The sequence below is a fragment of the Corvus cornix genome, chromosome 1, assembly GCF_000738735.6.
Source record: "Corvus cornix cornix isolate S_Up_H32 chromosome 1, ASM73873v5, whole genome shotgun sequence".
Classification (NCBI taxonomy): domain Eukaryota; kingdom Metazoa; phylum Chordata; class Aves; order Passeriformes; family Corvidae; genus Corvus; species Corvus cornix.
Genome location: NC_046332.1, coordinates 104,700,441 through 104,722,359, shown reverse-complemented (window position 1 = coordinate 104,722,359; position 21,919 = coordinate 104,700,441). Strand labels below are relative to the sequence as shown.

Sequence of the window (21,919 nt, the reverse complement as noted above, 5' to 3'; positions counted from 1 at the left end):
GGCATGAGACAGGGTAATATTTTTCATGCAAGAGGACACAGACAACTGTTGTATCTCAAAGGATATGTCTCCTGTGCCATACAGTTGAATGGTTGGACTCGATGATCTTAGAGGTCTTTTCCAGCCCTAATGATGATATGATGATTCTGTGCTTAAAACAAAGGATTCAGGTGCTGCCCTGTTTTCTCTCTCGAGCTCTGCGCTACCATCCTTCATCTCACCAGAGACATACATTTTTACATCAATATAATATCTACAACAAACATCCTAGTAGATGTTATGCAGTCCTTGAGTTTCTTCTTTGTTGAGATGTGAACTCTGCTGCAGGGTAGTGTTTTCTGTATTACGGTTTTTTTCCCATTTTCCTCTAAGTGGCTTTTTTTTTTGTCTGTCTGGTTTAGAAGGAAGATCATGGCGGCTTCATGGAATCAAAGCCTCTGAAAAGAATTCTTAGCTAGTGTTTTTAGATGTAAAATTTCAGTAAGTGCTTTTCACAGACATTTTGAGACTCCTGCTTGCTTCAATAGCTATAGCACAAAGACTTGAAGACGTATCTGAATTAGTGAAGGTCATTAAAATAATTTTTTAAACCATAGAACAAGAAATTTCTTTAATTACAGTGTGACATTAAGAGTGAAAATGGTTGGTACTGGTGACAGAGACAGCAAGAGAGGAGAAAGAAAGGAAAAATAAAGCACCAGCAATAAAACCAAGAAAGTTTGTTTAAGAACTGCTGCTCAGTCCTTGCAGTAGATTTTTCAGTTCATCTCTAGGACTATGAATATTGTGTTTGTAAAAATGATTTACAAAAAATTATCCACCTTGTTCTTCTCAAAACAAAAAGGAATGACTTGGCTGGCTTCATTGCCAGTATAAATTGGGCAGTAAATATAAGGAAAGTAAATTGAAAAAAATGTGGACAAGACTTTGAGCAATTGCCCTGGGTCAGGAAGGAGTGGGGAGGAGCTTGGGACGGGACTGGTGTGGTGCTGTTGCTTGGGAAAAAGGCTTTTGTTTTCATCTGTATCTCACGTTGTTAAGACCCATGTGGGAAATGCTTCTGATGTGATGGAATGTAGTGGTTTGATGTCCTGCACTGGCCTTTGTCTTAGCAGAAATACAGGAATATTTTCTATTCTGAAATAAAGAAATAAAATCCATCTTTCTTTCCATCTACTTGAATAGGAGTTAGATTGGACCCTAAGTATTTTAAATAGCTTTGTGTTCAATTTCAGCATGGGCTTGGTCAAAATTAAAACAATAACTTGGGAACAGAAATGAAGGCATGGGTGAGGGCATAAATGACAGCTGGGGAAAAAAGATTAGTCAACGAGTTATTATTCTCATCTTCCCTTTCAGTTTTCATTACACATCCCCTGATACCTAGGAGGGATCATTTTGCTGTTCAGAACTGTAGGCACCACCTCAAAACAAAGAACAATAACTGTGAAATGCAGAAACCCTCTAGCACATGAATTCAAGTTCTTGCTGTAGCCATGGTGTTTGTTTCTTTTGTAAGTGCCTTCAATGGTGGCACTGCTGTCATATCCAGAATCTTGAGGTCTGTAGATTACAGTAAGTGGAGGAGGATGATGCAAACAATTGTAGACACTTAGATAATCTACATTTTACCAACTTATGTAAAAAAATATTCAAGGAAGATATTTCAGAAAAAAACCCCACAAAAATCCGCATGATGTGGATTGTTCAAAGAGCATAACTCAATATTTTAAAAGATCAGCTTTTTTTTAGGCTAAAGAAGCACTGACTAGTTTGCAATACAGGGAAATTACTAGACCTGGTCTGAGTTAGCAAGGAAAGCTATGTTGCTCTCCCAAAATAATTAAAGCATATCTGGAAAGTGCTAAGAATCTCTTGGTCTAAGGAAATTAAATGTTTTGCTCAATTCCAATTTCAGTTGCTCCATTTCAAATGCAAAAGATCAAATGCCTTTGGAAAAGGAGGAAGTAGTTCAGAGTAACTATGTTGGAAAAAATCAGATTCCACTTGAGTATAAAAAAATTACTGAGAGAAGGGCTTAATGTGTGCATTTATCAGAATAAAATGAAATGATGGGAAAATAATGAAAGAATTTTACTGCACCATAGTGGGTATTTCTAAAAATTTGCATCTTTTTTTTTTTTTAAGTCTATGTTATAATTTTGGGGATGCTTTGTCAGACTCTGTGTATGCATACAAATAACAGAGAAAAGAAACTTCAAGTGCTAGGTTTGGCAAGCTTAATTTAGGTTTTTTAAAACAATCAGTGCTGGTGGTGATGGTAGTTCTCTTTCTGTGTACTCTTTCTAGCATGACTCATTTGTTTGTGATTAAAAATTTAAAAAGCCACTACAGGCATCCTGTGAGGATTTTCTGCAAATCCCTGTATTTGTGTCAATGGGCCCATATGCAATTTTAGCTTGAAAAATGCCTTTGTAAATCTGCCTTCTGGCATCTAGGATGTTAATAAAAGACAAGGTCATGGCCAAAATTTGCCTCTTCTACCATTGCTGCTGTAAATGGGAGATGAGCTTGTACTTTCAGAGCAGAGTTTGGCCTTTAATTGGTGTTGGCTCGTCCTGTGTGATCATGAAACATTATAGAAAACACATAGGGTTTTTATTGTAATTCCTTTGCAGGGGACATTCTTGGTTTTTTTCCTTCTCTCTAGATGGCTGTTTATCAACTCTGCCTGAAGGAGAATGCCATTTATTCTGTAATGATAATTCGTTCTCTAGCCTGATGAGTGGATGCATCAAGATTTGCCTGTTCTTGTTTATCTCAGCTATTCAGTGAAACCGTGGAAGCACTTTTGCTAAACCCAGCCTCTCTATCCATGTTCTTCTTTGGCTTTGTTCATAGGGCAATCTGAGATTTCTTTTATGTATTGCAAAGGTTTTCATTACACCTTTTCCTCATTTTGTAATCCAGCTCTGCCAGTTCTCAGCCAAACCAACCATTCATGTTCAGGACCGTGCTCTTATCTTTTGAAGGATGTGGAGATCTGAAAAGGTGATTTTATTCAGCTGCTTATTTTGCCTAAAGGTTCTTTGTGGGGCCCCACAAAGGGGTTTTTTGGTATGTATTTCAGACTACTGAGAGGGTTAAAAAGGGACTTGTGTATTTCCTGTATAGAGGAGAAATTGCTACCTTAGGAAGGCTGAAGACAAGGCTGGGAAGTCAAAAGGAATAAGGAGATATTTTGATAAACACTTTTGTCTGCTTCTCATCTGTGGTTATGTGGCCCACCTTGTACTTAATTGTGCATCTGGTTCTGCTTTTGGAATCTGAGGTAAAAAGGCTGTTCTATACTGGAATTAATTTTAGAATTAATTCCTCCAATTTTTTTATTTTATTTTGTTCATTGTAGAATGGTGTGTGTTATTTTAGGATGAAGACTGTGCTAGCATGACTATGCTGAATTTTCTCAAGGGTAAACTGCTGCATATACCTGAAGCCACACGGAAAATCAACGTGGAAATCCAAGTCAGGACAAGGCAATTTGTTTTATGAGCAAGGTGATTCACCAGAAGCAAATGAAAGATCCAGGAGAATCAGTCTGATGTCAGCAGAAGATTAGTAACACATGAGGATTTCTCATAAAAATCCAGTTCTGACTAAATGTTTTTGTTGTAAACAACTGCTGCTGAAATGATACACAAGAAGAAATACCCTACTTCATTACAATGCTCGGAGTCTTTCTCTTTTCACAATATAAATGCACCAATTTTCTTTGGCTTTTATAGCTCTGGCAGATAAAGTGTAGAGGGCTGCTTGAAAGATCACCTAGTTTAACCTTTATTAGCACATGAATGCATGAAACAGTATTAAATAGAAAATAGAAATGCCTGAAGATCATATCAAGTGCTCTGTTTGTATTTACAGGTTGGACTGTAATTTGTGAAGATACTGGATGACAGGTCTTTGTCTGCCTGGCTGTTACAAAGAGGAGGTTGGCATACTAGAGGTAATAAAGCAAGAAAGATCCTCTATTTCATTGTTTTGATTGCCTTACTTCTTTTCTTAAATATATTTAACAGTTTCTCTCTCTCCTGGAATAAAAAATTTTAAATTCTAAGTGTGTCATTTGACTTTCATGACATTTTATTCAGTGTCAGAATGTGACAACGCTCATTTATTTCTACCCTTTGGCATGATAAATATGGAAGTATGAGGTATAAATCTTTTTCTGGAGATGCTGTTGAATTAAAACCCCATTGTAATACTCCTTAAAATGGAAAGTTTAATTGTAAGCGAGTTGAAGACTGTGAAAATATGCAGCAAATACACAGATTTTTTTCCATTTGTTTGTTGTGTACTGGGCTTTTGGAATCAGCCTGTTGGGTTGAATAAGTGATCTTTATACTGAGATTTGACTGGTATGAGTAGGTTCTCTAGTGAGGATGTTTGCATACACAAAATGAAATTATTTTCTAAAATTCACTCCTAAGCTTCTTCCTTCCTCTTGGAACCTGAAAAGACAGATGTGAAAGAGCAGAAAGGTCTCCCCTATCAGCCAAAGCACATCAGTTTGCAACTCATGCACGATCCAGAGGTGTTGAACAGAAGATTCCTGCGGTAGACAGCAGGAACTCATTTTCCATGGGATGTAAGGAGGCATTTTCCCTTTCGGTTCAAATTCCATTTGCTGCAAATGATTTAGTTCTCCACACTTCCTAATTGTGCATGAACAAAAATGAAAGGGTGGCCTATAAATAAACCTTTCCAGAAGCTACAAGCAGGTTGGCCAAATGCAGCTTTGCAGAGGCAATAGATAGACATCGCAGAGTTTCTGTGCCAAACCAGGTTCAACAGCCTCTAATCCGTATTCTGCTGCAACTTAATATCCATGTTCCCCTGCTCCATCAAAGTCACTATAATCTTTGTCCCTGCTTTTCTTCCTCGTGTTCCAGGCTGCAGGGCTGAGGGCAGTGAGCTGTGAAGCCTCCTGCTGTTGCTGCTTCCATTGCAAGATGAAGGAATGCCCTGCATCAGAGTGGGGAAGTGGGCAGGGGATCCCAGTGGGGAGGGGTAAAGGGGTCACACAGAGCAGAAATGGGAGAAAGATGGGGTATACTGGAGTGTCTTAGGGGTCTGTTCTGGCACCACAACTATTTTTGAAAGGATTACGGTACCACGTCCTTGCCACATGCTGTAATTTCCCAAGTGCGTGCATCTAATCACAACTGTCACTTACTCAGATAGATGGAAAAGATTTGAAATTTGTTTTTTGCCTAACATCCAATTTTCCTCATAGAGCCACATAGCTCAGAGCAGAACTTTCTGTTCTGTGTAAAAAAAAAAAGAGGGTCCTTTGCTTTGTTAGAGCCTGTCCTGCTCTCTGAGGTTGCTGTCAGGGTGGCATGGGTGAGGTTGTGTTTTGGTGGGTTTTCTCTGCATTGTGGCAGGAGGGGAGGCAGCCCGGGGGGTGGCAGGGGGCACTGGGGCTGGGGGGCCGGGGCTGGATCAGTGGTGGCAGCCAGTGCTCAGGCTGACAGGGTCACCTTCGGGGCTTCACCTTCAGCATACTGAGCTCTCTGTCCTCTCAAAATTGCCCAGATGAAAAATGCTCTAGTGGGAACTTGACCTTTTCCTTCCTGGTCACCAGAAGTCTGGGGGAAACAATAAACTTTTATCAAAATTGTTATTTTCTTGAGAAAAGGTCACTATTGTTTAAAGAAGAGGATTTTTTGGGTTTGTTTTTATTGGCTGGATTTGTTGTTTAGTTTTTTCGTGAGGGGAGTGCAAAAAACCCATCTGTTTCAAGGAATGGATCAGTTTGCTATAAATCAAAGGGAGGTGGAAGTGGACCAGGCAGTGAGAGTCATAAGCTTTGGCTGAGGAACAGATTTCTTTGTTTCCATTAAAGTTAGCCAGTTCAGGACTTCCACCTTGTCTTAACAAATCATTAGTGAATGCCCTCCTCTCCCCCTATAATTTTTTATATTAAAGAAGAAAGTCCAGCAGAGGTTATTTCTGTCTCCTTGGTGGGGGCTGGGAGCCTTAGAGAAAGAGGGTCCTGTGTGAATTGGTCCCAACATACTTACTGTTTGAGCTGGTTAAGATGGCTTTTCATACAGCATTGAAGAATTGGAGAAACTGTCAGAAATTTTGGTTTATGTTAGTTGACTGCTGAAAGTCTGAATTTTGAGAGTAAAATAAAGCCAGAGCCACTGAGAAGTCATGAAATGTTCAGTATGTTTTCACTTTCTCTGTTTTGACCTCGTCAGTGTAGAAAATCTTCAATAAATCACAGAACTCAAAACATGGGCTTTTGGGCACTAATTCTTAATTACTTAGTGCTTAGAGCCTGAATTATTGTCTTTCTTGAAAAACGTCATAAATGTCAAGTTTTAGAAAAGAGAGTATGCGGTAAACATTTGAGGGTGATACCACGTGTTTTGTGTGTTAAACAACATGATAAAACATAATGCAGCTTAACTGTGGCATGGCAACAGGTCTTCCAAAATTAACTGTGCTAGTTGCAAATGAGTCTCACTGATTTTTTTCCAAACTAGGCTGGAGCATCTAAGTGTTTTAACCAAAGTCCAGAGAAGAAAACAACCCTTGGATGAGTTGGAAATATACAAGAAAAATATAGGATGATAAGAGGGGTTGGATTTTTTAAACTTTTTCAGAATATTTCTTCTCTCAAGCCATTAACAACAGTGTGATTGGTTAGATGTGGACTTAATAATCTTTTCCAACCTTAATGATTTTATGATTCTGTGATCACTTGGTCTTGTCAGAGGCATCTTCCCTGTCAGGAATGCCATTTCAGAAGCAGTGCCAAACAGCTGCAGAGCACTGTCATTATTCAAACCTCCATAAAAACCACCTGGTTTTATAAGTGAATATAGAGAATCCTGTAGATGAAAAATGAATTGGAGAGTGACTAAGCAAATTCAAAGTCAAATGGCTCTTTTTTGGTGCGGAACCATCTTACGTTGTTCATGGCTCTTATTTAGATAAGCTCTTCTATACTTGTGGACCAATGCTGTGTGGTTGTAGGGCTGTAATAGCAACAGTGCTTCCACAGGGATGAGCAGCACAGGCAGCCCAAAGCATTTCATGGCACCAGTGTTTCCTACAGATTAAGTGTGCTGCATTATATTTTATTGACAGGAAATAGCTAATTTGTCTCAAGGCATCTGGGTCTTGATTTTATTAATCTGCTGGATGCCTAAACAAAGAAGCATATATATAACATTATGTCAAAAGGATAATTATTTCTGGAAGGATATTGCTTACATATGAGACACTCTAGTGTTTTATGTAACAAGTGGTAGAATAATTGTCAGGGCTTTTGTACATATTGTACATTGTACATTGTACATATTCCAAAAGTATCTCAGAAGGGGATAAAAGCCAGTAACTTTTTACTGGCTTCTTGAGAAAAAAAATAATGCATACATACATACATACATACATATATATAATTTTTATATATCTATACATGCTCACTTCATACTGTCTTTAGTTATTTTTGTGCATTTAGTAATAGCATTTCATATTCTGTCAAATTCCATCCAAGCAGTTAATGGACATTAACTGAGATCCATGGTCTCACACCTGTCACTTTGATGAGACATGGTGGAGTGGAAATGGAAGAAGGTGTCCCCAGGTAAGCAGCGTGCTGAGAGTGTACCTGTGATCCCTTCCTGCTGCTGCTGGCTCTGAGAGCTCTACTGCAGCTTTTGGAGTTTTCCTTGAAGTTCCCCTGTCTGAAGTCATGTTACTATATTGCATTATGAGGAGGATTTCATTGTCAAAGGGACCAGCCTGGACAAGGGCAATCCAAAGGCTCAGAAAACAGAGTGTAAAAGAAGAAGTGTTCTTTCTATTTAAAATATAATGAAGGATATTTCATAGATTTCATAGAATCATCGAAAGGCTTGGGCTGGAAGGGACCTTAAAGATCATGTAGTTCCCACCCCCAGTGACTTCTGCAAGTGCAGGGCTGTTGGGATGTTTCCCTGAGCCAGAGAGGCAGTCATGAATCTCAGGAGAGCACCAGCAGCTCCAGATGCCTGCTCTTGCCCCTGCCCCATGGTTGGAGCTGTGGGAGGTTGCCTGCACCAAAACCTCATGTGCCCAGCCAGGGTACATGGGACATCCTCCTGCAGCCATGGCTCGTCTTGTGCTCGGCTACCACGGTTGTGACAAAATCCTCCTCCCTGCCCTGCTCAGGAAGTGGCAGAGGCAGGGCTGGCCAGGGCCATGTAAGTAAGCAAGGACAGCAATGCAGTAAGCACAGACAGTGTGCCATTATTTCTATTATTGATTAGCTCTGTGGCCGCTACATTAATCATTCAGGGAAATATACTCTGCAATTCCCCCTGAATCCAGGAATAATACTGTCCCTGCCCGGCTCCGTGGGGTCCCGCGTGCCCCCACAGACACACGGGTGGGTTCAGTGCTACAGTCGGCAGCGAAGAGCCGAGAAGGGCATTTGGGTGCGTTCTGCCAGGAGCATTTATTGCTGCTACACTGCCGAAGGGTGCACAGGCAAATACAAACACGAGCCCAAAACTCAGAGTTTTATCTGGGGGTGGGGAAAAGGCCGGACCGGGGAACGGGGGCCAATGGGGAAGCTCTGGGGGAGTGACGAGGGGTAGAGGCTGACAGGCAACCGGGGAATCCAAACTGGGACAGATTAACATAACAGAACAAGCATCCTGGGAGAAGCCTTTCTGGTCACCCTAACATAAAGTGGTTCTTGTGGTGTTGGGGACTTGTCTTACTGAGAACTCTCTGTCCCTTGTAATGTATGTTTACCGGCCACCACACAGGAACAGGCTGCAGACCCCACATTTTCTTTCCCAAGACTTTCAGTCCAAGCCTGTGGTTCTTGGCTGGATGTTGAAGCTTTCAAGCTTCTGCTGGTGACATGTGGGGAGTTTGAAATTGGTCCTTTAAAGCTGTGCCTGTAGTGCTGGGGCACTGACTGCCAGTGTGACCCAGCCCAGGGCACTGGCACTGGCGCTGGAAAGAGCTCATGGATGTTTAACAAGTTTGAGCTCTTTCAGTGGAGTCTTTCAGCACCCAGCTGATTGACAGGGAGCTCCCTGCTGAGACAGCAACTCCTTAAACTTCTAGCACATTACTTCACAAATGAACATCTGCCCAGCTTAAACCATGTTCCAAAGTTCCTCTTGTCCTCCTGGAAGCAACCTGAAGCTACAGGTGTGAGGGGTCCAGCCAGAGGATCATGGTCTTAAGCCCGGCGGTCGCTGATGAGTTTGTCACAGCAGTGAGGCAGGTTGGCAGCCTTGCTGGTCCGAGATCTCAGGCTTAGGCCTAAATGGCAAGCTAGGTGTGTCATGGAAAACCAGGCCTGTCTGTGTTTGAAAGGTGATGCTGCAACCTGGCTGATGTAAGACACTGAACTGTGAGCAGGCACTGTGACCACCCAGCATCTTGTGTCCAGCTGCAGTGATGGAGTCACTTGGAATCAGTATAATATCCTTTCTTCATTTGATAGATTTGAGAAAACTCGTTCTAAAAATACAAAGATCACACTTGCACGAACCTCCTCCCCTTGCCAAGGCTATCCATGATGTCTGTAGCCAGTGCATATGGCAGATGACTCCAGATAGCCTATTCTGTCCCATACGTCTAACTACACCTAAAGATGTAGCTGGACTAACAGATTATAAATTCATTATAAAAACAAACCAACAAATGAAACCATGATGTAATTTATCATTGCATTATATTATTCTATTCTATTATTTATCAATAATAATACATAAACACATACATATAAAACAGATTATATAAATAAATACTATACAGCTGGGCTAATGTTACAAGAGTAATGCTTGTCAGTCAGCCAAAACCGCTTTTAGGTGTGGATAGCAGGTATGATGTTTGCAGAGCAGGTGCTGCTTATGTTGAGTGAAGCTATCTGCAAGTGCCTCCACAGCACAGATGGGCACAATCATCTGATTCAGTTGGGATTAGGACTGTGTAATTTAGTACTATAGAGAGATGAAAAGATTTTTAAGAGGACGCTGCCTGTTAGTGGAAGAGATAAATTGGATGTGCTGCTAAAAACCTTTGAGTTTTGCTTTCAGATACAGAGAAAGGACACTATAGAGAGAATTCACCTCTTGATCTCTGGCTAGTAGAGAGCTGGCCACCTGACAGAGAGAATTACACTGAGTACTGTGGTCATTTAGTTACAGTTTTGTCAGCTGAGATTGTCTGGTTATCCAGAGATCACATGCATATTCTTTCTGTTTGTAAAAGCTTTCCTTAAATAATGCAGCCAGGTAATCAAGCCTCACTCTAGGACACAACAATATTTATAATTGTTTTTCTATGTTTCATAACTTTTCTAAAATTTAAGAGTTACGTTTAGAACTTTCACTGCCAAAACATGTGCACAATTTCTATTCTCTGAAACAATTTGCCTGTTTGCAAGAAAGAGGGGACAGCCTTGCTCAGTTAAAGCTTTAGGGCAGGGCTGGAAAGCTGGGTGAGGAGCAGGGCTGGTGTCAGGATCTGTCCCTTACTCTGGCTGTGAAAATGCCCATGAAAGACTGAAGTTTCTGCTGTCTGATTTCATTCTGTGTGCAGAGTGCTCATTGTGAGTGTGTGTCTGTGCTGGAGAGGGTCATGGGAATGGTTAAGGGAAGAGCGGGGATGAGGAAGCAGGAGGCAGGACTGAGCCCTGCAGGATGAGGACAGGGCTCAGGTGGGACAGAACCTGAGGTATCAAGAGTCACAAGGTGCCAGGAGGGTTGAACCTGGCCTGAGGAATAGAATAGCTCAGGGCACAAGGGCCAAAATTCACTTACTGCCATTGTGGAGTGTAGTTCCTTTTCCTAAGGAACCAGAGCGGCCCTTTGCCATTGGCATCTTTGTAACACTTGTGCAGAGGATTATTCCTACCTCAGGATCACTTCAGAGCTGCAAGCATGAAACCTGGAAACTTCCTAGCCCCTTCTTCACTTGTCCTAAGGGTTTTCTTACAGCACCAGAGGGAGATATGGAACTGGAAAAAAAAATCAGTTTTCAAGTTGCCAGTGCAAAGCTGCCTTTACAATCCTGAATGGCAACAAGGGCAATTTTGGGTTACTTGCTCACCCCTTACACACAGGGTTTTCCACAGAGCTGTAAATAGTTCAGGGTACATGGGCTGGGAGATGTGTCACAGCTATGGGGAGAAACCGTCACCTCCAGGACTTCTGCATTATTTGCTGCAGGAACTGGGAATCTGTGCAGTGAGTAAGATGGAACAAGAGGAAGTCTCCTGGGATGGGCTGTTAAATACTGCCCTGGAGAACCTTATTTTATTCCTGACGTGCTGGAATTCCATGGGGATTTAAATCACATCAGTTCACTGACATTTCTCACAGGTAATGCCTGTGTGTTCTTCAATTTCTGGATTTCTTATCTGAGCCCTTCAGTCTGACTTACTGAAATGAAGTGAAGGATGCTTGGAGTTTCCAATGGAGACCAGGAAACTGGTGTTTTGTGGAGAAATGCAGTGCAATAAAATGCCTGGTTCCCTAAGAAAGTCAAACTGCAAACACTTCAAATGAATTAGCCCTGTTGACATTAATATCTCTGTGCCTCAAGCCTCTATTTGTAAAATGGATGTAAGGAAGTTTCCTCATCTCACAGGACATTTGGGAGAACAAAGTCATTGTTCTTGGGAAAATGCTCATATGCTGAGAAGTGGTAGGGAGATGGATAATTCTGTCTTACAATGGGATTTGAGTAACTTGTAATAAAGGTGGCATTGGTGGAGAACTGAACAAAGATGGAAACAATATAGGGAGTTAACAGTGTATTTTGTCATTCCCCCAGGGGGGAATATCAGGTGAGCAGTGATGCCCCTGTCTATTCTGTGTAAAAAGGACAGGAGCGTGGTAGAGAGGATGGTTTATGCAGTTAAAAGATACCACAACACACGTGATGGAACTAAGCCAGGTTTGCAGGAGCAGCCCTGCCCCAGCAGCTCCGTGTGTGGCACTGTCCCTGGGCTGTGGATGTGCCGCACAGCACAGCGCCCACTAAAAAGCACCAAAAGGAAGTGCAAGGAGGGTGACAACAAAACGTTGTGCAGCAAAGCCAAGCGTCCTCACCCTTGGGTGCTCTCTGCACCGAAATGCATCCACCCAAAGGTGCTCCTGCACTCGGAGCTAGCAGGCTGTGGGAGCTCAGGTACCAGCAGAGATGCACGCATGCAGCAGGGCTGAGGTGGAGAGCTAATTTGCAATTCAAATGTAGTTACTGAGGTAGATAAATTTAATTATTTAGAGACATTCAAGCCAGATTTCTGAGTGCCACACTCATGTGTATTTGTCAAAAACGATCATTTGCTTCATTTACTCTGCAATGATTTTCGTATTTTGAATTGTCACCTCAGCTCTTAAAGTTGTGATGTATGGCTGGCACTGAAATATCTGAGGAACTCCAGACAAAGAGTAAGTGCTTGGGAATGTGGCCGAGGCTGTTCTTGCTCCAGTATGACAACGAGCAGGGTGCATTGCTCAGTGCTTGCCGTCAGAGCTAATACACACCACCATCTGCCAGGTGTACATGGGGAGAAAGCCAGATTATCATCGTGCCTAAATGCGTAACTGTGTGGAGGAGGCCAGGAACAAAAGCCATACATTACAGAAAATGAAGCCTGGGCAGATGAATTCCCCGCGAGGTAGTGGGAAAATCTTGCTTGCCCTATTTACCTTGGTGATTTCATTGAGGTGAACTTTCATGAGAAAGGCAGGAGGGAGCTTTGTGGGTCTGATGAAAGATAGAGAAGGAACATGCTTAAGACAGAGAAGGAAATTGCAAGCCTTTGGTAGGGCAGAAATGGAAAGAAATTGGGAGTAGATGTGCAGCAAATTTTCTGAGAGCATACATTTAATTTTACTCTTTTCAGATGCATCACTGTGAGCAGTACACAATTTTCAGCTGAGGCAGATCTGGTACTAGCATATTTTAGAGGCTTTTCAAGTGGAGTGGCACACTGCAGCTCCAGGCCCTCTGTTCCTCATGATTAATGCATCCTGCTTTCTGTGTACAAGGAACCTCGAGCTGCACAGGTACATCACAGGCACATAGATGGGAAGAATTCAGAAAGGATTTTTCTCACAATCCTGGTGGCTGAAAAATACAGAAAATTTTCCTTCTTTTCACCTGACCTCATATCTTTGGCGAACTCTATTTGTCCCAAAATAAGAAACTTGCTTATTTTGCATTTTGATGGATGATTCTGCTTTACAGCATGACATTTTAGGACTATACAGTATTTCTGGAAAGGGTCTTATTGTGCAAATCAAATATATGCTTTTGTATCATAACCAAAAATATTGTGAGACAGTGTCCTTAAAAATAATATTTATTCTACATTTTTATTTTATCAAATTTGTTTTCTACCTGCGGTACATCATTGTGACACATTCTTTCGTTAAAAGACCTCTAGAGGGAAATACTAAGTTTTCTTTCCTTCTATATTATGTGCTTGGACACCTTGACTTTTAAAAGGGAAACAAATCCTCGCTCTGTTTTAGGGTCTAGATATAGATATTTTTGATTATATAGGCCACTCAGGAATATATCTGAATTTGTTCTGTTGTTTAGGTGTACAAAGCAGACGGTGCACGAAACTGTAAGTCACTCCCTCTGGCTAATCAACCTGATCGTATATTATCTGTCTTCCCATCCCAAATGAGACATACAGAGAAGCCTACAAGTCTGATGGTTCCCTACAAATCATCACGGCTCTGGTATCTAGACTGATGTCCACATGAAGAATCATTAGGTTTTTGCATGGGTGAGATGGTCTTGAAGACCTGAGCCTGTTACATTTTAGAATGTGCTTTTCAGCGTTAGTGTTTCTGGCTCAGGCTGGCGCACGGGGCAGTGTGCTCCTACCCATGTCCCAGCAGACAGGCAGGGAGACTGGCAGCTGCTGGGAGCAGTGCCTGCAGTGCCCGAGCTGTCCCCTCCTCGGTATGCAGCACCTGAGCTGATGGGGTGGAAACCACGTCTGGGAAGAAGTGCAGCTCCCCTCAGGCAGCTGCGCCACTGGGGTGGGACAGAGCAAGGACAGCCTGGCAGCTCGATCACCTCCACCAGAGGGCATGGGTTGGGGTCCCAAGGGAGCAGGGCTGGGGTCTGGTACTCTGTTGTGTCCCTGTTGTAGACCAGAGCCTCACTAGAGATAAAATAAACTGGGAGATTGTGCATCTGTACCTGTGAGATAGATGGAAAGGTAGGAAACAGGCATCCCCACAAACTCCAGAAACCCTCTGACCACCTGCCACCCCTTCCAGATTTTCATGGCCCTCATCAGCTCCCTGCCCCTCCTGGTGACACTGTGCCCCCTGTTCCCACCCACAACCCTCTACCACCATGATCACCTGAGTTTCACCACTGTCTGAAAGGAGACCTACCCACTAATTTGCTTGTGTGGTGAAGACATTCAAGTTTTTGTCTAAACTGCCAAGAAATCTTCAAGCTGGTTCCACTAGTGAAGCATTTATCTAACTCTTATGTGACACTATTACTTCCTTGTCTGGCCCCTGTTTGCAGATTGTCTCATCAGACCCATCGGGTGGATGGATGGAAACATCACTGATCCAAGAAACACGGCCTCAGTGTAATGATTCAAGCATTTGAGTACTCACTTTATGTGATATATTGTAAGTCTGAGATATTGAAATGATTGAATAAGTTTGGGCTGCTCATAAATTTTTCAGTGTCCTTTGCAAAGGATGGGGGAGACGCTAGGCAGGCCTGGGCTGCAATTAAAGGAAACAGAAAAACCCACCATTAATGGGTAGTGGAGAGGTGCTGGTTTACTAATTTATTTGTTTTTCCTGTATCTCCAGTTTGCATTAGATCCGATGAATTCATGAAATTTGAATGAGCTTACAATATTTTTCAGGTAAGACCAGTCCTTGCACAGAGAAAAAAAGAAATGTAAGATGTAGTATTCAATTATGCAAGAATAGGGAGAAAGTACAGAGCAGCTGACTCAAGGCAAATAGACTGAGAGCTGGACAATGCTGTGGTGCTGCCAATCTATGCTTTAATGATTATTTATTAAGAACAGACAATATGTGAGCTCTCCCTCACTGGCTTCTCTTCAGCTGGATGCTATCAATACAGGAAGGCTAACAACAGTGGCTTTGGGATAGACGTATATTAGAAAGCGTGTCAGAGGCTACAAAAAGATGGAGAAATGGTGCAGGTATGGAAAGAGTATTGTATTTACCTTTTCTGCAATGAAAACAGCATGGATTTGAATGCTGCTCTTGCTATCGATTCTTGTTGACTTCATTGAGAGATACATGCAGTCAGGGACGTGGATTTTGATTTTATGTGGCTAAACATTTAAGCAAAGCTGTCACTGGCTTTTCAAGGCAAAAATTCAATTACTGGGATTTTGGCATCACTATCTATTTTCTCAGAATTATTTTAAGATCTGGTATCATCCTCATCCCTGCTTTTTCCCAATACCCTTGTTTTTCTTTACTGTTTCTTCCTTTCTACTGAGGATATCTCTATATTTTGCCTTCTTTTTCTGCTTTTTTCCCATTCCACTTATTTCTTTGACCTTTTTCCCCCTCTTCTGTTAATATGTTTTCTCTCCCTGCATGCTTTCTGTTCTTTCATTTGACCCTTTTTATCTCCCCCATGCAAGCTCTCTCACTTTTACATTAATACGCCAGCCACAAGCAGTCAGCAGTTTAAGCTGGCTTTTTATAGCAGTAAAGAGAATGAGCCTTTCCATTTGTGAATAAAAATATTCTTGATAACTTTGAATGACTTCTTCTAACAGTCTGAGATGGTGAAAGAGGAAGTCTGAGGTGAGCTTCTGAGAAAGATGATTCTGCAAAGGCAAATGCTGCGGTGTATATGGCATTCTGAATTCTGAAAATGCTAAAGAAGGAATTTGAAGGAGCTGGACACACTGAACTTTTAATACAGTGTGTCTCCTTGTCAAGTGCCTCTAACAACACAAATATTTCATCACGTTCAGTTACCAAAACCCGTAACTGTCTGCACTGAAGTCACGAGGAAATTTATAGAACTGCCTCTGTATAATGTGATTATCAAAAGACCTGACTGCATGTGGAAAAACAACTGCAGTTCAAGCTTTTCTTCCTATTCAAAATTTGCTTGCTGAAGGACCTTGCTAGTTCTCTGTCATTGTTTGGCATTCTCAATGTGTTACACGACAGGAGCAATGCCTGTTGTGTTAGCTGGTCTGTCTGGCATCCCTAAACTTCATGACAGAGGTGAATTGAAAGTTCTCCACACAAGTATTTAATTCTCTGTTCCAAGGAGCAGAAGGAGTTCCATGGACTGTACCCAAAATTGTGGAGATACTTCAAGTATGGTGGCAATTTCCTTCATGGAGGGACTATTAAAATGAGATTCAAAACTAAGGTCATAATCCTTTTCCTACCACTTGTGTGCAAACCAAGTGCAAGCATATATGTAATACACAGTTGGACTGAATGATCCTAAAGGTATTTTCCAACCTAAAGTATTCCATGATTCTATGATAATGTTGACAAGGAACAGCCAATGGAAGAGACGGGGAACATTAATGGCAGAAATGGGATGCCTGGAGGAGTCCTTCTTCTCTTTCCCTGGGTAATCTTGCTTCTCTTCAGCCAGCTAATTTGGAAAGGGGGAGCTCAAGAGGATCCTTAATTTAGCACTGGCAGTAATTCCCACTGGGCAGCCTAGTCCAGACACCCACATTGGATCCAGATGCTCAGATTAGGAGGCTAGCCCCCTCCATGGCATCAGTGGACAGAGAGATACCCTGCAGAGCCTGTTAAAAGTGGGACCTTAATTCACCCTGAAGGAATCTTTGCCCTGAGGACAAGGGGAGTTTGGTGGGACCCTTGCCACATGTAGGTGGTATGAAAACTGAATGATAGAGCAAAGCAACTGCAGCAAAAATGCACTCACCTAAGGCTGTATTAATATAATTTTGAATAATGAATATGTGAGAGGAAACCAATTTGCTTTTAGATATCCCACAAACAGAAAAAATATCAGATAAATTATTCATTGTGAATTATTTGCATAGACCGATAGGAACTCATTAAACACCGAAAGAGTGATTTGCAAGAAGGAAATGGAGAAAGTATTTAATCTGGTATTTCTCTCTCCTAAGCTTCCAATAATCGTCTATCCAGCAAATTAATTTGTCTCTTTCTTCTGCTGTTATTCTGTACTTCATGGACCCTTCTTACTGAATGTTTTACAGCAGAGGTTTTCTGTGAGCCAAAGAGCTTGAATTTCACAGATACATATTAAAGTGCATCAGGAAACAGTAGAAGACATTGCATTTTCTCCACTCATTGTGGCTGAATTGCTACAACTTTTAAATTGCCGTACTTAAAAGTATTAGCTACAGATACATAAATCTCCCATTTTTTTTAACACATCCCAGCCTCCACAGGCCAGGAATCCAGCTTTTATGCTAAGTAACATGACAAGCAATTCAAGGTGCCTCTGTTTCTGAATACACAATCTGAGCCAATTTAAAGGGACATAGCTTGGGGCAACCTAAATTGCTATACCATGCTTGAGTTGTAAAATACTGGATTTTGTAAAAAAAAGGGCTGAATCAGTATCTAGGTTGTTTCAAGCAGTTTTTTGTGTAACCTCTTCTTTAAACCCTGCTAAAGATGGTTCCACAGCCAGCCTAGGCATATTCCCAGTGCATGCCTATTCTTGGAATTAGGATATGCAAATTGACTTATATTTGCTGCAAATTAAACTGATTGTGTCTTGTCCCACCTTCAGGGGACACAAGAAGCATTTGATACCTGTTCTTATATTCCTTTTTAATACAGAAAAGCATTACTGTGGTTCACAAATTCATCTCTTCTAGAATAAGCAGGCTTTCCTGAAGAAAGTGCATTTTTCTGACTCCTCATTCTCATTCAATTCCATTCTCTTTCCAAGGGTCATGCCTACAGTGTTCAGTTGAAGATTCATCACCTCTAAGGAGAACAAAAAAAAAGAAAAAGTCTTCCATGTCTTCTGTATGTGATTCTTTTAATAAATTGGGTAAGGATTAGATGTGGTGGCTTTGTAGCATTGTGACAGTTTTTATTCACTGTGAAGCAGTGACCAAGTGCAACCTCTGATAGTCTTCTGCTAAACTGCTGTTTAATCAGTTTTTCCATACTTTGTGTTTGCATCACTGATTTCTCTTTCCTCCATGGACTTGCCTTTTCTGAATTTCTTACAGCTGATTTCACATCATTCTTCCAATGGTCTGTTTTGACTCTGTTCTCAGCCTTCAGAATTCTGTAGTTCTTCCCAACTTAGGCAGAAAATGCTTTATTAACATACCCTTTTGTACACTATCCATGCTGGTAGTAGTGAAAACATTGAATTGGGCTGGCCCTGAACAGCCCATGTGGGATCTCCCTCTTGTATGACTGCTAAGAGTACCACTGAGTGCACCAAATGTGAGCATGCACACACATGCAGTGCAAATGTAGAGATGGAGTTGAAACTTGACATGATAATTCATATTACCACAATTACTCTGGGATTTGAACACAATTAAATTTCACAAACGCTTCTCTTTTTTTCAAAATAATGCCATTTGACATTGTAATTGCTTTGTATTCAAAGCACAAACCAAAACTGTTGCCACAAAACCCACTATGATTCTGTAACCATTGGAAAAAATAATGATATGGCCCCTCCACTCATTGTAGTTACACTAAACTCACGGTACATCTTTTGTAAAAATTAGTAACATGTTTGGCTTTTGTTCCCTCTGCAGTATTTTGGATATCTGTCTTTAGATTATTCTCCATTTCTCGTGGTGTATTGAGGAAAGGAGAAAAATGATCATTTTGCCAGAATTGTGAATTGCTTTCCTTTGCTGGTGGAAGTCGTGTGGCTTAGGCCAGAGGTGAATGGACTGAGGTCACCCCTTTGCATAGGAATCTCTTATGTGAGTGTGTGAGATAAATGAGGATGAGAACAAGTGAGGAGAGAGAAGGAGGGTGGAATTGCAGGAGGGCAAGGTGCCAGAGAATCTTCCTCTGGAGAAAGACAGAGATCTGGAAATGTGTGTTGTCACTGCCAGAGGAGAGGGGGACAGTTGTGCTGGAGGTCTGCAAAGCAGAGCCTTTGTGTATTACAGAGAGCTGGTGGGATAACCCATGGGTCCTTGGGCAAACAGGCAGGAGCTGGCTCCCTGCAGAGCTGTGTCATATCCCTGTTTTGAGGGCATACCAGAGATTTATCAGTTCTCCAGCTGTAAGTGGAAGACATTTTTCCCCTTTCCTTTTTCCCCCAGACTTTGTAGCTGGGGAAGAGAGCCCAGGAATTAGAAACCCTTTGGTGTTTCATTACTGGCACATTGCTGGAAAAATGTAGTCCTTTACGCAGTGAGATAGTTAAGGCTCCTACTTCTGCAGAAATTTGGTGTTCCCACCTAGGCAGCTCCTAGCAAATGCCTGGTGAGCTGTTCCTTTTCTCTCCCACATTCTCTGGAAGGTTGTATCCCTCTCTTTGCAGGTATAATTCAATCAAACAAGAATTGCATATTCCTTGCTAGTCATTGCCTAGTTCCCCAGGCACCGACCGAGTCATTGCCTACCCATCAGCCTCGACAGGAAGCTGCATAATGCTGCAGAGACACAATGGAGAAAGGGATATTTTTAAATGTGTGCTTTATTTTTATTTTTTTTAAACCTGTATAAATAAATACAAAATGACAAAGAGGTTCATGTTTACTAAACATTGCATTTGATTGTATGACATTACACAGTGTGTGTCACAATAGTTCACCTTGTAATTGTGTCCTTTTAGCTGTTGGTGCATAATTCTATAACTCATAGGATACAATTAGTCCTGAAGCTGCATCCAGCCACCCTTTTAGTGGAACCCCTGAGTACTTACAATTGCAAGAGCGTATTAGGGGAGTGCTTGAGTCAATTGGCCAAAACTGGGGAATTTCGTAAGAGAGGTCTGGCATAGCAAAAGGAGATAATGGGAGGTGTAGGATAGATTCTTAAGAAAAGAAAAAGTAATAAAGGTTTGGAGCATTTTTATTTCTGTTTTTTGTCCCCTTAGTGGTTAACAGAAACATACTGGAATTAACCAAAGTCAGCAGAAACCATAGACTCATTTAGGAATATGATTTTTTTTCATGCTCACTGAGAGCAGGCAAATGGACAAACCTCCATGATCAGTTTCTACCTGATGAGCTGGTTCATATCCGAAAAGGGTAAAAATATACTCAACCACTTGATGAAATGCTGATTCTCCAAACCACTTACCATCCTCACCCAGTGAAGGTCAACTGCCAAGGTTTTATAGACATTCTCTGGTCATGATTCGCTTGCTTGCTTCTTTAAATTGCACTCCATGTGCTTTTTCACATTCATTCTCTCATTCATTCTCTTCAAAAGGCTTGAATAGAGCTACTTTACCTTCACATTTAGAGCCTATAAAAGTATTTGCTGGAAACAATTTTTCAATTCTGTTTGGCCTGTTTAAAGCAAATTGTTTTCAGGTAGGTTAGAATTTTGTATAGATTTTCCCCATTATTCTGTGAAATATATATACTTTATATGTATTTTAGGAATAGCGGTAGCTGTAAGGGATGACATTTGACTACTTGAGATCTATGGCTGGCCACCTGAGTATGGTTTATATTTGGTCAGTGGCTGAATGTGTATTAATGATACCTACGTCTGAAGAAACAGTTACAGATTTGAATGGAGTGTAAAAGCCACAGATCTGGTGACCTTAAAAATAAACCATAACAGGAAGTTAAAAACTGTAGAAAGGCTTTTTTGACAATCGTTCCCTGACTTTATTTCTCCTGCATCAGGAGAGTTTTGGTAACATTTAGCCAATTCTGCATTCAAATCTGCGTTTCCTAGAAGTGCAATGTTTGCTATTGTTTGCATTTGCTACTGCCTTAATGTCTTTTCTCAGCTCACCTCCCGCCTCTCTTCTCCTGCACAGAAGGTTTTGTAAATGATTTTATGTGCTTGAGTTTGTCAGACTTGAAGACTTCTCCTATCAGAACAAAGGTAAATATGTGAACTTTCTTTAGAAAAAGAAAACACAGTCTTTTCTGCTGAAAATTTCAAATCCAGCAACTCCATCCACCTCTCCTCCCCTTCCCAATGCTTTATTTCCACTGGGCAACATGGTTTCAATCCAATGGTTATACTCTGCTTGGAGTATACTGAAAATCCATAGCTCTCCTTGGCTTGGAGTAGAATAGTGAGCACCTTTTTAAAATTTGGTAGTGGAAAATGAGGCTCACAAAATCACTGGTAATTGAGCCTCACAAAACTAGCTGTCCCTTAACTGCAATGATGGGACTTTTACTTGGTTTCCAGTTCTCTCCTTCCCACTGTGGCCACCTTCATTTCCAAATGTACTTACAGGGAATAGAGATGGCAGGTGTGGGAACCTGGGGCAAATAGAAGAGCATGCATTTAAAAAGGTTTGTTTGTTCTGAACAAAGTCTTTTTCACCAAAAAGGTATCTCAATAAAAATTGCAATATGAGTGTCAGAGGGGCTGTGTGACACGAAGCCAAAGGCTGAGGGCTACCAAGCTTTGGAAAAGCACAAGCATAAGTAGGCCTGGACAGCATCCATAGCACAGTCGGTGCGTAGGGAAACCACAGACTACCACAGAGGCCGATTTTACTTATAAGCTTTTAAAGTACATTAAGAATTGGAATGCCCTCTTTTGCACAGCTCTCTGATGAAGGAGGAATAATACTTTGCCCTGCCATGGCTCAGGTATGGGTCATTTCCTGTGCTGATCTCTGCTCACCTCTGTGTCTCAGGTCCTTTGTCACTCAGACACTGTCAGAGGGATCGTCTGCCTTGAAAGCAGACTGACAAAATGAAACTCAGCCTTTGGCTTCCAGGGGA

At 41.5% G+C, this 21,919-nt stretch overlaps 1 long non-coding RNA gene across 1 annotated transcript in view; it reads left to right on the top strand.

Annotated features, from left to right (window-relative positions):
* Nucleotides 1–21,919, top strand: part of LOC120409968 — an 88,630-nt gene that overhangs the window by 50,959 nt on the left and 15,752 nt on the right. Inside the window, exon 2 of the long non-coding RNA XR_005601857.1 lies at nucleotides 3,886–3,967. This is a non-coding gene — a long non-coding RNA (uncharacterized LOC120409968). The remainder of the gene's footprint in view (nucleotides 1–3,885; nucleotides 3,968–21,919) is intronic.